Raw genomic sequence first — 16,637 nt, 5'->3', positions numbered from 1 at the left:
CGATGTGGGGTGAGGGGGGTGGGGGGTATGTAGGAAGTTCTTATATTTTTTGAATGTAACATTTAAAAAAATAGAGTGAGGCAAAAAAATGGAAATGAAATTCCTCCCCCACCCACTTACCAAAAATGAGGATTATGATGATAACAGATAAAATTCTCAAAAGTTCGAATTTCCCATGCTGCAACTTAGAGTCAACTCTATCATTATATTTATTAAATCCCTGTTTATTTCTTGGAGGACTTTTTTATGAGAAATAGCGGGTTTTGTTTTTTAAGTTAAATTATGTCAAGAAAAAGCCTCAGCTGATGATTTATTTTCCTATCATTGATGAGGAGAGTGTGAGCATGACTAAAAATAGAGAGCTATAACTTTCGATTTATTACCCTGTTAACTCTTTTTAAAAGCATATATGGAAAGAGGGCAACCACATGGAGTAGTAGAAAGACTCAAAGTTTTGGAGGTACTTAAATATGGAATTAAGTTCCACCTCTTCTATTTTGTCATTTATTTAGCAACAGTAAATAAGTGCCTACTATGTACCGGGGAAGGTTTTAAGTGCTATTGATACATTGAAGAATTTAACAGAATCCCCGCCCTCATAGTTTTTCCATTCTAGTGTGGAAGAAAGACAATAAGCAAGGAAACAAATAATTTAAAAATAATTTCAGATAATGGTAATGGCTGTAAGGGAGAAAAAAAAAACACTGTAGGGGAATGGAAGATGATAAGGGGTCCTCTTTTGTATGAAAACTCTCAAAGAAGATTTGTAATTTGCTATGATGTGGCAAGGAGCAAATCATTAACCACCAAGGCTCGATTTTTTCATCTATAAAATGGGAATAATAGTTCTTACCTCATAACATTGTTGTAAAAGTTAGAAATAATACATATAAAGTATCTAGAGCAGGGGTTTTTAAGGGGTCCATAAGCTTGAATTTAAACTCAAAAAAAACATTACTCTTCTGGGGACGTGTTGGTGTGGGTGTGATGTACTTATTAAATAATACACAATATAGTGTGGACTTAGTAAGAGGCCCGTGGTTTTCACTTGACTGACAAAGGGGTCCATGGAACAAAAAATGTTAAGAACCTCTGATCTAGAGCATATTCCCTGTCATATTTTAGGCACTAAATGAGTGGTAAACATGATGATGATGATGATGATGATGATACTGTGGTGAACATAATGGATACCAAGTGCTTTAGTGAGTGAAAGAGCATTTCCCCCCTGGAATGAATACTGAGTCTCTTATGAAGCATTCTGATTTCCACCCTATTCCTTCTCCCTTCAAACAATGCTACTCTGTCAGAAAAAGGCAAACCACTAGATCAGCAACAAAACCAACATTCACTCTTAAACCTGCCTTTTCCGTTTGTTCCTTTGACCTTGACCTGACAGTCTGCTTTTGAGTTTGTTAGGTCCACTTTGGGTACATGGAGATCAGCTTCTTTCCTTCTTTCCTTAGACTCAGTTAATATTAATCTTCACTTTCTTTTAACTTAGATCCTGTGTGGAATTTTACCTTCACTGCTGCCTGATAGTTGACACTCACCAACACTCAGACAAATTCAACAGAAACAGGTTTTAAATGAAGGAACTACTTTCAAAGAACATTTACTTCACATTTGCTCACAACATCTTAGGATAACAGATGAGGTAAATACTATTTGTCACAGTTTTAGATGTGGAAATGGGGTCTTAGGAAGTCCGGTGAACTATAAAGATCACACAGGAAATCAGTGGTGAAAACATAACTATCGCTGTTTCTATACTTGTTTCAGAACTTCTAAACCCAGGCATGTTTCCATAATGGCAAAATGAAGTATTAATAAAAAATTCCAGTGTAAAAACTCTATTTTTACTTTCCTCTCTGACAGCAGTGAGGAGACCATAGATGTAGTGGCTAAGAGCTTTGACACCAGAGCCTTTGACACCAGTCTCCCAAGATGTTAAAATTAACACAGCCACTTTACTAGGTGTGTAACCTAGGGTAAGGTACTTTACCTCTTCATGTATCAGTTCTCTCATCTATAACCTGGGGAAAATAATAGTACCCACATCTTTGCATTGTTGTGAGGATTACATGAGCAATGCCTACAAAGCACTTTGACCAACACTTGATGCATAGTAAAAGCTTAATATATGCTAACTATTATTATTATTGCAAGGATCTAAGGCCCTGATATTTCCACTGGTGATTTGATTCTATCAAGGCATATTCAGTATTAAAGGGGTTTATTTCTGATCCTTGCTTCAGGTCATCTTAGCTAACTATAGTTGTGGGTCTTTGTTCACTGGTAATCATTCCCTTGGCTGTTCTATCCATAATAACAAATCTATATGAAAGGGCAGACAGCTTCCAATGACATCAGCCGTGAGCAACATAGCAAAAACAATAAAGAGGCAATGCTAGTGACCTAGGAGTAACTGTCATGAGAAGGGGGACAGTGAACACTGAATTGGAGAAGGCCTCTGGTCATTAGGGCAGCAGTCCTTGCAAGCAACAGTGGGCAGGTGCTAACCTGGCTACCAGGGGATAAATCATTTTGCATGCTCTGGGCATGAATACATTTGCTTAGATATTGGGTCCGCCTAATTTCTGAGACTCTGGATACTCACAGGCAAAGTAGTATTACTCAATTTTAGACGTAGCACAGGTCAAATCCTGTTCCCCAAAGCATAACAACTCCAGTCAAAACTTCCTATAACAGGCTAGAGTCCAGCAAGTATGTTGATCCTATCTCCCAGCCCTAGTATTATGGAGGTGAGCCACAATGAACTGAAAGATCAGAAAAATCCCAATCAAATTCCAATGTTTCACATTGCTTCAGGTACCCTCACACACTAGGAAAACATTCTATATTTGTTTCAGGGGAGAAATATTTGCAATATTTTAGCATGACGGGAATTTGCCTCAATGGTGCATTTATGTTATGTGAATTTCCAAAGGGAACTGCAGTTGCATTACTCAGAAAGGCACATCTGTAAGAAATTTACTAGGAGGGAAGAAAAAAAAAATCTTCATGGCATTCTTCCCAAGGGGAAATTCCTGTAACCTTTTTCTGACAGGCAAGTATTCACACAGGAGCATATTGCTTATATTCCCCTGACAGGCAAGAACATTTTTTACCCTAGAGAAAAATATGGAGGATAAATTGCAGACATATTTCTTGTGATAATCCAGGTGCAAAACTTCATTGCTTGACTGAACCCAAAGTTAAAGAGTCAGTAAAATACTCAAAGACTATAAAAGAAGAAAAAAGTAGATCTTAAGGTGAAGACAAAGAGAGGTCTTCAGGTTTTCTGGGTTCTTAAGGTGCCTTCAGTCTTGAGAAAAGAGACTAACATTTTAGGTACCTCTCTGCCTATCTTTTTTTTTTCATTTATTAAAGTATATCACTCATACATAAACATACAAAAACAATAAATGTATAAGAGTTGTGAACTTACAAAATAAACATATATAACCTCACATAGGACTCTCATAACTCACTCTACTGCCAATAACTTGCATTGTTATTAAACCTTTTTAACAAATGTTTAGAGAGCATTGCCAAAATATAACTACTAAACAAAGTATTTCCCCCAACCAATCCTATTATTATTATCTTTATATCATTTATATATGAACACACATAAGCAATAAGTGAATAGTAAAAGTTGTGAACTTACAAAGAAAACATGCATAACATCATACAGGGGTCCCATACATCAACCCTCCACCAACACCTTGCATTGTCATGAGATATTTGTTACAAATTATGAAAGAATATTGTCAAAACCTTACTACTGATCATAGTCCTTATCTTACATTTGGTGTGTTTTTTCCCCCAACCCACCCCATTATTATTTTTTAAATATATTTATATGACAGAAGTTGTAAACTTATAAAACAATCATGCACATATGCAGAATTCTCTAATAACTAAAGATGTACTGTGGCAATACTGAGGCAGTATGGAAAATGTGAACCAAATGGACATATGGACATGATAACTAGCAGATGATGTTATTTTATCTGTAGCAAATGACACACCAGATCGTGGTGTGTTGATGGAGGGGTGGTGTTTGAGGATTTTGCTTATCTTTTTATCAAGAAAATGTGTTTATTAAGAATGATATTCTTCAGATCATGGCCACTGTTCATCATTGAGTAGCACTATATTGGTATCCTCTTTTTGTTATGATATTTTCTTCTCATGCTGATTGTTCACTGACATAACTACAGCATTGGGGTCCTTAGTAGATGAAAAGACTTTTATTAAAGTAACAATAGTAACATGAATAATTATCCTTGAGAACTAAAAACTAAGTGGAAAACACAACCATAATTTATTTGCAAGGCTCAGTAAACATTATAAGTTGCCAGTAGCAATGGTAGCCATCAGTTAACAGAAGGAACTCGAGAAAGAAGAGAAATGTCAGCAGAAATTTCAAGGTGATTGATGGGCATTCGGCAGGAAAAGGACTTTTGTGATTGTTCCTGCAGTCTTAGATTCATTGAAAAGATGGATATATCTGAAATGCTTACCTAGGCACCACCATGTCCTGCTCTGTGAGGCTAATGGTATGAGTTTTAGTCCCAGCCCAGCTGATTGAAAGATGGTCTCAACAGGCCCAGTATAGATACTAAGAAGATAATCAGTGAGCAAAATTAAGTATTTGCATCATAGATATGTCAAAGGTCATGCGGATATGAGGCATTGAGGGTTGGATTTGCCTGATTTGATTGAAAAGTGCAAGAAATATGGATTCATTCTCTCCAGTAATGTGGCTTGGAGTTTTGACCTCTCTGTCAAAACCTGCTATTACTTTCCATTTAAAGTTTCATATTCCTTCTCCATTCTCTTTTCTGTGCCATTCCAAATTCCATTCTTTACTTTAATTCCTGTGGCTGAACATCATATCTAGTCCTCTATATAGAATACAGGCTTTCTGAGGCTCCTCAAAGTGAGGCACTTTCCCCCAAATTCTTAGGGGTTCTACTTGGCTACAGAAATTCCAAGGAATTCCTCCCTCTCTATAAAAACACTCTACTGAATCAGACTGCACAGCTTTTTCAATCCTGAATACTATTCTATTGACACCCTATATTCTATGGAATGCTGTTTTAATTTTCTAGGTTGCTCAAAGCAAATACTATGAAATGGGTTGGCTTGAACAATGGGAATTTATTCACTCACAGTTTTGAAGTTGGGAAAATATCCAAATCAAGACATCATCAAGGTGATGCTCTTCTGCCCAATATGATATTCTGGTGCTGACTGCCAGCCACCCTTGGGTCCTCTGTCATGTGGCAAGGCACATGGCAGCATCTGCTGGTCCCTCCCTTCTTTTCTGGATTTCTTGTTTCCATGGTTTTCTCTCTCTTGTTCTGGATTTCATTCCCTTATAAAGGACTTTAGTAAGACGAGTAAGGCTCATCCTGGACCACCCCTTAACTAAAGTAATCTCACCCAAAGGTCCTACTTACAATGGGTTTACACCTACAGGAATGGAGGGTACATACAGCTTCAAACCACCACAAATGCAAATAAGGTCACATGTGTTGGTGGTTAATAGGTTACTCTACCTCATGTAACTTAGTGCATTTTATCTGGAAACTTTGTGGATATAATTTCTTGGCCCCAAATAGTTACTCCAATCATGGAAATTATCTAGTTACCCTGTCAGGCCAGGGAGAGACACGTCTGGTCAAGGGAAAACCCTGGGTAGGATGGGGGCTTCCAGATCACACCTTCAACAACTTCCAGTAGTAGGATAAGCCCACATCACAAGCCAGATCAATGCTACAGTTTCTTCCATTACTTCTCCCGACTATGGAGTCAGAGCAGGAGCATCATTATTCCAGGCTGATTTTTACCAAGTGCTTGAGGAGGCACTTGAGTTTAATTGCAGCCTAGTTCCCAGGAGCTTTTAGGCAGGTGTGGAACAGAGGAAAGGCAGGATGTAGGTGGGAGATGAATTAAGTTCTTCCAATGCATGCTAATGTGCTTTCAACTACCTTTGCCTTATCCATGGAGGCTTAAAAGGGTCCAAAGAACATGAACTCCCCTATTGCAATGAAATCCTTGTTTTCAGATCCTCCACTTCTTTGCAAAGAGATTTCCGGGTAAAGTCCAGCTAAGAGCCCTAATCATTAAAGGTCGCATAGAAGTACACACAAAGAATCTTGAAAATACTGATACAATTCATGAGATTATTTACCTGGAAGACTGTATAGAGGTCTGGTGTCCATAAATTCATTTTGGATAGTGGTAAGCTTGAAAAAATTAAAATAAGGACCATGATGATTACCCCCAGAAATTCTATGCCTTGGTCACCATGGTGTACTCAAGAGTTAAGGTTATACTAGAAGCTCTAAAAGATAAACTTTGAAATCTCATTAGCTTCACACAATAGAACTCTTTCTTAAGGAAATTCCAATATGCATGCACCTTATGGTTGACGGAAGTCACATAGTCATTCAGGTACCCACACTGGTGGAGGTTCTGCCATCTTCATTGCATGGATGTCAAGGTTATCATGGACATCAATATCTAGTTAGTAAATAGGAGTAGATAAACAATGAAAAATCACATAGGAAGTTTAATAAACCAGCCCTAATTAGCACACACAATTTCTACCCATAATCTACCGGCCAAATCTCAGTCAAATGGTCATACTTCACTCTATCAGGGCTAGGTAATGTAGTCTGTGTGCCCAGAAGGAAAAGAAAACAGGTATGAAAAATAGCCAGTTTCTGCAATTCTCCCATCCTCATCCCAAATTCCAGTGCCCCTTCCATAAATTTGCTTCCACCACTTCCTTTCCAAATCCTGTCCACCTTTCTGAATCCAATCATACCTTCCCTAATAACCCCCAGCCCTTATGTGTCTCGACATTTTCACAGATGTCCTAACAGCTTACTATTTCCCAAAGTTTGGTTTAGAGACCCCCAGCCTCAGAATCATCTAGGAAATGTGATAAAATTGCGAGTGTATGTTTGATGGATATGGACTATGTATAAATATAATTAAGTTTGTAAAATGCAGATTCCTTGACCCTACCCACAATTCTATGGGGCACAGGATATTTTCTGTTCAATAGGGATCTCAGGTTATTCTGAAGCACACTAATAAATGAGATCCCTAAGCTTGATGATATATGATTTATAGTTACTCCAATATAAAATTTCCCAATCTCTCAGTAATCCCCAACAAAATCTTAGGCATTCTTTAGGCTGAGCTGCTGTTGTTTTTTCCCTTTTATTATTGCCCTCACAGTGTCTAATTCTGCAATGGGCATATAATAGAGTTTCAAAATATATGGCTACTTGATTGTGGATTGATCAATGAAATAGCTGTCAAATAAAAAGTGCTAGATAAAGAGGATTTTTCAAACTGGAAAGATAAAGACTGAGAAGGGACATGATGGGAGCCTAGGAAATCATGAAAGGCAGAGTTAGAGGGAATAAGAACTGGGTCATTTATTTGCAGTAATACTAGGATTAATCTTTCCCCTTCTAACAAAAAACCATTCACATTAAAAATTGTAAAAAGAAGAAACAAAACTGAGGACTTCTTTCCACCATGATTAATGAATTAAAAGAATTTGGTCTACATAAGAAGAGAATATATATATATATAGTTTGAAAATAATTTACAAATTATAAATTCAATATGGGACACTAAAAGAAACTAGTTAGTTGGTGAATATTCCTAAGTTATGAAAGTTCTGATGTTGTTGACAAAAAAACCTGCCTTCCCTTTACCTTCCCCTTGTACCCTATTTGAAAACACTTATAGACTTATAGAGAAGGCCAAGTGACTTTCAGCAACAGGGTTGTACGCAATTGGGCAAATGCTGTGTAACCAATCATACATTTTTGGACCAAGTCACTAACCCATGCACTGTGTGGCCATGAGCTCATAAAAATAAGCCATGGGGAGGAAAACCAGCAAGATGGCAGCAAAGTAAGGCACTCCTGGAGTCAGTTCATGCTACAGGGCACTTAGTAGTCACACAGAGCTATCTAAAGCACCTGTTTGGGGGCTCCAGGAGACCAGAAGAGCAACCTGCAACATCCTTGAAAGAATAGTAAGAGGAGACTGCACATCTGCAGTGAATATTCATGAGTAGAGCACTCCACACTGCAGAGCCTGGCGCCCATCATCAACTGTTAGAACAAGCTACCGCAGGAGCTATTCTGTAGCTGAGAATGGAAGCTCCACTTCTCAAAAACAGGGAAAGAAGAGACAATTGGGCAACAACTTCAGCTAATGATTAGTAAATTTGGTGGGCTAAAGTATAATCCTAAGAACAGCTAAAGTTTGAACCTGTCCAAGTCAGAAAGAGGCCAGTAACTGCCATTTTAACTTCACCCCTGGCAAGAGTGGAAGCAGGACTGACTGAAAATCACAGTGCTAGGAGGGACCGGCTTCTTTCCATCCAAATCAGACTGGACCCCCAGCCTAGGCTTCAGCCCACCTCTGGCAGGGAGGAACTTGAGGGACCTGCACCAGCCTCTCCAGGTAACTGCAGGTACATTCAGCTGGCACAGACTGAATAGTCAGAAGTGTACCAGGGAAACTGAAGTCATTTTGAACCCACTTGGCATAGATTGCTACCACGCCTGCAGCTCCCTCCCTGTCCCAGGCAGGGAAATAAAGGGCATGAAGCTTCATCAGTCTCTCAGGGCAACTACTGTCTAGACCTGCAACACTTACATTATTACACACAGCAGTGACTCCGTCCTTGGCCCTGGCAAAGGAGAAAAATGGGAGAATCAACATTGGTCTCTGTGGCAGTGCAGGCAGCTTGAGACTCTACAGCTTATAACACCAATTACATCCTTGGCTCCTATTATACAAACAGCAAGGGAGAAAGGGCAAGAAAGCACTAAACTAAAGAGAGAAACTGCACCCAGAATAAATGCATCTAGTAAGCCAGATGCCAAGACACCAACAAAAAATTATAATCCATATCAAGAAACAAGATGATATGGCCCAGTCAAAGAAAAAACTAAGCCTCCAGATGACTTAAAAGAGTTGAGACAACTAATCATAGATGTTCAAATAAATCTCCTTAATAAATTCAATGAGATGGCTAAAGAGATTAAGGGTATTAAGAAGACACTGGGTGAGCACAAAAAAAGAATTTGAATTGTACATAGAAAAATAGCAAATCCTTTGGGAATGAAGGACACAATGAAATTTTTAAATACACTGGAGTCATATAACAACAGATTGTGCAGAGGCAGAAGAAAAGATTGGTGAGCTTGAAGACATGACTTCTGAAAGTGGTCATATAAAAGAACAAATGAAGAAAAGAATGGAAAAACTTGAACAAGATCTCAGGGAATTAAATGACAGCAAGAGATGTGCAACATATATGTCATGGATGTTCCAGAAGGAGAAGAGAAGGGAAAAGGGACAGAAGAAATATTTGAAGAAATAATAGTAGAAAATTTCCCAACTGTACTGATGGACATAGATATCCATGTCCAAGAAGGACAATGTATTCCCATCCAAATAAGTACCAAAAGACCAACTCTGAGACTTATGCTAATCAGAAAGTCAAATGCCAAAGATAAAGAGAATTCTGAGAGCAGCAAGAGAAAAGTGATGCACAACATATAAGGGACAACCAATAAGATAAAGTGTCTATTTCTCATCAGAAACCATGGAAGCAAGAAGGCAGTGGTATGATATATATAAGATAGTGCAAGAGAAAAACTTCCAGCCAAGAATCTTATATCTGGCAAGACTGTCTTTCAAAAATGAGAGTAAGCTTAGAATATTCACAGAATATTCACTAAAGGGTGTGCTACAGTCTGAAAAGAAAACATATGAGAGAGACACTTGTAAAGGGTCTAGAAATGAGGATTATATCAGTAAAAGTAACTAAAAATCTCAAAAGAGTGGTGAAAATAAAATATGACAGATAAAACTGAAAGGTCAAACTGGGAGAAATAAAAACTACCTTTACAGTAATAACATTGAATGTTAATGGATTAAACTCCCTAATCAAAAGTCACAGACTGGTGGAATGGATAAGAAAATATGAGCCTTCTATATGCTGTCTGTAAGAGACTCAACTTAGACTCAAGATTGAAAGTGAAAGGCTAGAAAAAGATATTCCACTCATGCTGTAACAACAACAAAAAAAAAGCCTGAGTAGCTATACTTATATCAGATGACAGAGACTTTAAAAGACACTAATAATGCACAATTTATGGAGGAAGTCAGGGGAAAACATTCATTTACAGTAGTGATTAAAGAATCAAATATTTAAGAATAAACTTAACCAAGAATGTAAAGCACTTATATTCAGAAAACTACAATGCGTTGTTAAAAGAAATTTTTAAATAACTAAATAATTGGAAGAACATTCATGCTCATGGATTGGAAGACTAAATATTATTAAAATAACAGTTCTACAAAAATTGATATACAGATTCAAAGTAATACCAATAAATTTCCATCAGCATCTTTTAAATAAATGGAAAACACAATTATCAAATTTATTTGGAAGAATAAGGTGTCCCAAATAGCCAGAAACATCTTAAAAAGGAAAAGCAAAGTTGGAAGACTCTTACTTCCAGAATTTAAATCATATTTCCTAGCTATGATAGTGGTAAAAACAACATGATACTGGCATAAAGACAGACACATAGGCCAATGGAACCAAACTGATGGTTCAGAAACAGAATCTCACATCTATGGTCAAGTGATTTTTACAAGTCTGTCAGACTGACCCAGCTCGGGCAGAACAGTCCATTCAACAAATGGTGCTGTGAGAACTGGATATCCATAGCCAAAAGAAAGAAAGAGGACCCCTATCTCACAATTAACTCAAAATGGATTTTAAAAACTAAATATAAAAGCAAGAAAGAATGATAAAGCTTGGTGGTAGATGTTGGATTCTTAAAGGAGATAGGAGGAGGACTGAGATGTACTAGTGGTGCTTAATGGATGTAAAAGTTTTAGTTAATTTGACTATAAAAGTAATGGAAATGTATAGAGTTGATGGGAACATACTATGTGATTAACAGCTGGTTTATAAATGGGAATGTGGCTGGAAAGGGTAGTCTAGGGATGTAAATGTCGATTGAAAGAAATTTAGAATATAATCTAGAGACTGAATAACACAGAAAACGCAGAAATGGATGAGAATTGTGGTGATGGTACATATGCAAGAGCATCCTTTGTGAGCTAGAGAAATGTACGTCACTATTGCAGCATTGTGGGAATGTGGAGAAGCATGGGAAAATACAAATGGAGTAACCTATGGACTGTGATTAACAGCAATACTGTAATATTCATGCATCTATGCCAAAGATGTACTGTTTTGATAATGGAGGAGTATGGAAAAGTGTGCCAAATGTACACTATGGACCATGGTTAGTGGTAATAATCTGATAATATTATCTCATAATCAGTAACAAATGTTCCACCATGGTGTGGTGTGTTGAGATGGGTGTTGTATGGGAATTCTGCACATGTGCATGATTGTTTTGTAAGTTCACAACTTTTAAAATAAAAATATATTTTAAAAAATAATAGCGTGGGTTGGGGGAAAATACACCAAATGTGAGATATGGATTATAGTTAGTAGTAAGATTTTTATGATATTCTTTCATAATTTGTAACAAATGTCTCACAATAATGCAAAGTGTTGGTGGTGGGTTGATGTATGGGACCCCTGTATGATGTTATGCATATTTACTTTGTTCACAACTTTTTACTATACACTTATGATTTATGTATGTTCACATATAAATAATATAAAAATAAAATAATAATATTAATAGAGTGGGTTGAGGGAAAAATACACTAAATATATAAGATACTTTGGTTAGTAGTAATATTTTGGGATGGTCTTTCATCATTAGCTAAAAATGTTTTACAACAATACAAGGTATCGGTGGCAGGATGAGTTAGGAGAGCCCTGTATAAAGTTATGTATGTTTGTTTTATAAGTTCACAACTCTTAGTATACACTTATTGTTTATATGTGTTTATGTATGAATGATATCCTTTAATAAATTTATTTTAAAAAATAAGCTATAGATGCTCCAGCCCTATTTCCACTTTCCAACTCAGGTCCCTCGGCTTGCCTCTATTCTTGCTCCTGCTTGCCTTCCCCCTAATCCAAAGAAATTCTGTCCTGTTTTGAGCCTTGCTTTCAGCTTCTCTTCTGATTCTACTCTCTCCCTTTGGACTTCACAACTGAATTGTGGTTTCTGTGGTTCTGATTTTTGGCACTCAACAAGGACATGACTGCCATTTCCTATCACTTTGGAACATTTTTAAGTCCCAAATCAAGTCCTGAGGCTTAGGTTCTGGCACACAGTTGGGCCATTTCAGCCCATTGGAGGGAGGAGTCAGTCAATTCCCAAGATACCAGAACACTCGGTAGTTTTCAGAGGCAATCTTTATTCTTCCTTCCCCGTTCTAAAATCACAAGGTTTTCCCTCTTGTCCCATAAACTTGTCTGAACTGTGATAGATGACAGGAGAGAGAAAGAATGCTTAACTTTGTAACAAGGACAAACTTCTTCCATCTCTCCCTCTTCTGGTCAGAGGCCAGTGTGATCAGGTATTTCACAAGTACCATCTGCAGTAATAGTAGCTTATATTTATGGAGTGATTATGTTGTGCCAGGTACTATATAATTTTGCATTTATTGTCATTACTTTACATTTATTATCTAATTTCAACAGCACAACCCGTGAGGGAGGCAGTATCATCATCTTTTAAAGAAGAGGAAATAATTCCCCCCAAAGTCACAGTCAGCAATTGTCTGGGCTGGATTTTTTTTTTTTAATTTTTTTATTTTTTATTGACTTTGTAATAATATTACATTAAAAATATATATGTGAGGTCCCATTCAACCCCACCCCCCCACCCCCCCTCTCCCCCCCCCAACAACACTCGTTCCTATCATCATGACACATCCATTGGATTTGGTAAGTACATCTTTGGGCACCTCTGCACCTCATATACATTGGTTCACATCATGGCCCATACTCTCCTCTATTCCATCATGTAGGCCCTGTGAGGATTTACAATGTCCGGTGATTACCTCTGAAGCACCATCCAGGGCAGCTCCATGTCCCGAAGACGCCTCCACCTCTCATCTCTTCCTGCCTTTCCCCATACCCTTTGTCCATTATGTCCACTTTTCCCAATCCAATGCCACCTCTTCTATGTGGACACTGGATTGGTTGTGTCCATTGCACCTTTATGTCAAGAGGAGGCTCAGATTCCACCTGGATGCTGGATGCAATCCTCCCATTTTCAGTTGTAATCACTCTAGGCTCCATGGTGTGGTGGTTGTCCTTCTTCACCTCCATCTTAGCTGAGTGTGGTAAGTCCAATAAATCAGATTGTAGGTGCTGGAGTCTGTTGAGGCTCAGGATCTGGCTATCACATTGTCAGTCCAGAGATTCAAATCCCCTAAATATATCTTAAACCCCAACATTAACTGCACCTCCAGCACATTAGCATGAAAGTCTTATGAAGGGAGATCCCATCTGAGTCCAGATTCATCACACATAAACACCATTTCCAAAGAGGGGCCATCTGCCCTGGTAGTTAACCCCATCGGCCATGACCATAACTCCCATGGGTCTCTTTAGCCCTCAAAGGAACCAATATCTGGGGGTTGTATCTGCTTTATCTGTCTCTCTGACTCTGCTCAGTTGTGCATGAGGGCAAACCTTCTGCCAGCCTCCAGACTCTTTTTTAGAAACTCGTAGCCATATAAACTCATTTCTCCTTTCCATTTCCCCCTTACTTTAGGTCAAACAGCATTTTAAAGTCATGGTATTTTATGTAGACATGGATATTCTGCTGATCCGCATTGAACCTTCCGTATAAGGTCATTTTCCAGTTGCATCATCAGTTGGTAGTTGATAGTGGTCCCTCGTTGCCAGGGAGGCTCATCCCCGGGTGTCATGTCCCACGCTGGGGGGAAGGCATTGCATTTACATGCTGAGTTTGGCTTCGAGACTGGCCACATTTGAGTAACATGAAGGCTGACAGAAGGAAATTCCCAGGCACAAAGTTGCTCTAGGCCTTGTTATTATTTTGGGTTTATCAGCTCACAAGCATAGTCATTAGTATCAGGGGCTCACTGTTGAACCCTCACTCCCTCCCGGTCCCCACCACTGTACCTGGGAGACTGTCGCTGCTCCCCTAGGGACCACGACAGAGCACCACTGGCCAGGAACCCAGTACCCCCCCTACTGTGGTTTTTAACATGGACTTGCCCAACTCAAGAATCCACATTCTTAATAATTATAATTGCTAAAAGGCACATCATTGGTATCTGCTGACTGAGTTTCATGTTGATAAATTCCAAAGAGTCATTGTCAACAGGCATATTTAGCCATGATGTTGTCTATCAAGAAACATAAACTGTCTGAAGGCAGGGGCCACATGTAATCTGTGCATAGAGATTAGAAAATCAATATTACAAATTCTTGATGCTGCAAGTCACTGGGAGAGATGTTACTGTCTGAAAGATTTAAGATTCAGATATTGGTTGAAGGGTAGGATGGGGAATAGAGTTTGCCTGGAAAGGCAAGGTGAAAAGGAAAGTATTTGGACACTATATCTAGAGTAGGCTTAAACTGGAGATTCAGAGAAAAAAAGATCTCCAAGTACACTGAAAATCAAATATAGCGATATAGGATGGAATCTCTCATAGCTTAGTGTTCTAATATATGGGAAAGGGTGAGAAGCCAGATATGAAAATAGAGCTGACATATGCAGGTGCTTAACTGGGAAAATATCAAACCCACATTATCAAAGATGGGACAACAGCTTCGAAATCATCCTTAACCACTCCAGTGAGTCAAGCTCTTAAAATTTCTCCAGTTAAACAATAGCAGTAATACAGTATTGCTTCTAAAATTGTATCTCCAATTGATTTAAGAACTTCCTTTAGTCCTAAATTGAGTTGGTAATAGTCATCACTGTAACAGTATATTATGACATTAGCACCAAATGAGAAATGTTGTGAGCCAGAAGCAAGGACAGTTTAAAAGTCAGAGACGGAAATAAAATGCCATATAAACGAAATCAGCAAACTGGTTGTAAATAAATATCTGAATAAAGATTAAGAATTTTATTTTATAAAGGGTCTCAATATCCTAATATATTGATAAGGAAATAAAAATGGAACAGAGATATTTGTTCATCTACCATCATGGACCAAGCAAAAGAGAACAGATTCCCAAATAAAATATTCTTGATAAATTGCCAGTTTATATTTTTCAAATGTCCTGAATCTCAACTCATTATATAAAAGGGAATTTCACCATATTTACTTACTCAGTTTTCATGTATATTAGTGAATGTAAAATGTTTGAAGAATCTCCCCATTAAAACAACTTAAGCCACCAATTCTCTACTGGATTAGATTAATAACTTGATGAATGTACATTTGAGTAACTACTTCAGTAGTAAACAGTGCTGGAATCATGATCACAGCAGTCCTCAGAAGAAATCACAGTTGAAATCAGACAGAAACTTCCCCAAAAAAACTTCTCATTACTTTTTCAGTCACCATCATTACGTGTGTGCAAGTGTTGCAAAACTGCTGAGACTCAGAGCCCAGCAGGCACATGGACAGTCCAGAGACTCAAGTCTCCTGAGCATACAACAACCCAGCACCAACTACAGTTTCATGAAAAGTGACAAAAGAGGCATGTGTAGAGAAGTCACATCAGAATGCAACTCCATCACACTCAGGAGCACAAATTCAAAAGTAGGGCCCACAGGTAAAGCACTGAACTCCAGAGTTATCTGCTGTAGGACCTGGGTGTCTCCATAGGCCTCAGGATCACCACTGCCAGGGGTTGTATCTAAATTGGCTGTCTCTGTGTTCCTGCTGAGAATTGCATGAGCATGAATCCTCTGATGAAATCCTGAATCACTTTGAAGTCTCTTATCCATATAAACTCATTTGTCTTTACCATATCTCCCTTTTATTCAAAATCTTTTTCTAGTTGCATCACCAGCCAGTCCTTGGTAGTAATCCCTGTGCACCACAGAGGCTCATCCCTGGGAGTCATGTCCCATAGTGGTGGGAATGCATTTACATGCTGAGTTTGGCTTAGAGAATGGTCACATTTGAGAAACACAGAGGCTCTCAGGAGTTAACTCTTAGGCATTCAGCAGTTCTAGGCCAAGTTAAATTTTAAGCACACAGGCTCATAAGCATAGTCATCAGGATCAAGGGCCCATCATTGAAACATCCTTCTTCATGGGTCTTTGCCCTTTCACTTGGGGGATTGTTGCTGTTCCTCTGGGGAATGTAACAGACCTCCTCAGGATGAGAACATAGCACTCCCTTAGCTGTCCTGTGAAACTCTATGTCAGTACCCAACGAACACCTTAACATATCTATATACCCTATATGCATGCCCTGGAGAACACCTTCTCACCCATACATCCCCCATCAATGACACCTCACATCAGTGTTCCTCTCCTTCCATAGTTGAACTGCTCTGTGATCCAAAACTTCCTCAAAAATGAAGCCTAATATATTGCCAAATTCAATTTATAGGGAAATGAAATAGTAATGATAGGTTTAAAGATTAGAAATAAAATTGATAATAATTTAGAAAAAATAAAATAAAATAA

The sequence above is a fragment of the Dasypus novemcinctus genome, chromosome X (assembly GCF_030445035.2).
Source record: "Dasypus novemcinctus isolate mDasNov1 chromosome X, mDasNov1.1.hap2, whole genome shotgun sequence".
Lineage (NCBI taxonomy): Eukaryota > Metazoa > Chordata > Mammalia > Cingulata > Dasypodidae > Dasypus > Dasypus novemcinctus.
Note: the sequence above shows the minus strand (reverse complement) of the source record.